This window comes from Lichenostomus cassidix, chromosome 4, assembly GCF_008360975.1.
Source record: "Lichenostomus cassidix isolate B80296 chromosome 4, HeHo_3.0, whole genome shotgun sequence".
Classification (NCBI taxonomy): domain Eukaryota; kingdom Metazoa; phylum Chordata; class Aves; order Passeriformes; family Meliphagidae; genus Lichenostomus; species Lichenostomus cassidix.
Genome location: NC_139484.1, coordinates 12,896,836 through 12,898,539, shown reverse-complemented (window position 1 = coordinate 12,898,539; position 1,704 = coordinate 12,896,836).

Sequence of the window (1,704 nt, the reverse complement as noted above, 5' to 3'; positions counted from 1 at the left end):
TTGTTTCCAGTCTTACTGTCTGTTACTTTCTGGGTAGGGAAAGCCTCTCCTTGGGGAAGGAATGCTGTTGATTGGGGTAAGAGGAACCATTTTACTGCCCTTCATGATATCAAGCAATAACTTAAGTTGGACACTCACTTGTCCTGGGCTCCCTCTCTGATCAGGAGAGCTCCAGCTGGATGCACCATGGACTGGAGGTGCCTGCCCAAACCGCTGCCCAGAGGAGAGGTTTTGCCCAGGCACTCCTCTCCAGCATCAATCCTGACCTCAACATCCCCTCTCAAAGGCTGCACCCTCCATGCTGTAGACACTCTGATACCTCCACTGCTGTTTCAGGAATGAAGTGAAGACAAGCTTTTGCATTTGTTATTACTACTTGCTCTTTGTGTTACATAAAACAAAAATAAGAGCAGAGCTACGTACTCATGCACCTAGCAAGAGGCAGTCCCCTCCTACAGGGATGTGAAACCCTAAATATAGAAGGTGGACAATGAAACACCTACCATCACTATTTTGCTTGGAAAGAGTTGAGATATCGACAGATGACACCTCAACTCTGCATCCTGATTTGCATCAACACTCTGCGAGGCTTACCTATCAATTTACAACCCAAAATCAGAATAAAAAGGTTCTCGATAACGCAATTTTTATCTGAAAGATCTTTGTCTGATATCAGCAATCCCACTGCAAGGCTTACTCAGCTTCATCAAATTGAAGAACCTCCTGAATGGATTCCTGTAAAACTGGGCCCTTTGGCACAGGCAAATAATGTAACACCAGTGCTCACTTTCAGAAAAGCTTTACATAAAATAGTTTCCAGTTGAAAAAGATAATCCAGCTATTGCCAAATACCTGCCCAACGCCACTAGGCATGCTCCTCTTTCAAGAGAAATGTGCAGGTTTTTTTAACATCAATAGGTTATGTCTGATCTGTGTCTTTTGCTTCATTGACTCACCCAGCTCTGGCACAGCTTTCTGAGGAAAATTGTATGTTCATCCTCACTACTGAAAACTGTTTTTTCAGAATGGGACAGCCAGCCTGTAAGGGCAGTTGTGGGGCTCCCACAGCTTTGAAACTCAAACAGAGCCTCTGAGACCCACATTGCTCCTTCAGAAGTGATCTGTGTCTTCGTGGATAACCCCTGGCATGGCAGCAGATGCTTCTGAAGCTATCTGACCCCAACAGCTGGACATAATGGGGATTCCAGGAGAGGTTTAGTCCAACAGCTGGGTAATGGAAGGCCATGGCTTCCTTACTTGGTTGGGCTCCATAGCTACAGAAACAACAAAACTAACAAACTTCTAAAAATAAGGTGAAATTAATACATTGCTCAAGCCTGCATTTGAAGGGAAAACACACTTAGGGTTACAAACAAAGCAAGTGCCCTAAGCATTTATCAGACCAGTGGGAGTTAATCTCAAAGATGTAACATACATATTTAATAATGGTATTAAACGTACTTTTAAGTAATCAGCAATGGTAGCAATTAATAATTGATACATGAAGTTTAGAGGAGCAAACCAATGAGTGGTCATTTCTAATTGGAAGCCACAGAAGGAACAGTGCAATGATAATCCAGCTAAGTCCAAAAAGCAACCCACTTGCAAAAGATACTTGGAGACTTTCCCCTTCAAGTTTCCAGGAGTGTTAATTTTTAAAGAACATTTTTCATATAGTCTTTAAAAAATATTCGTATATATGGG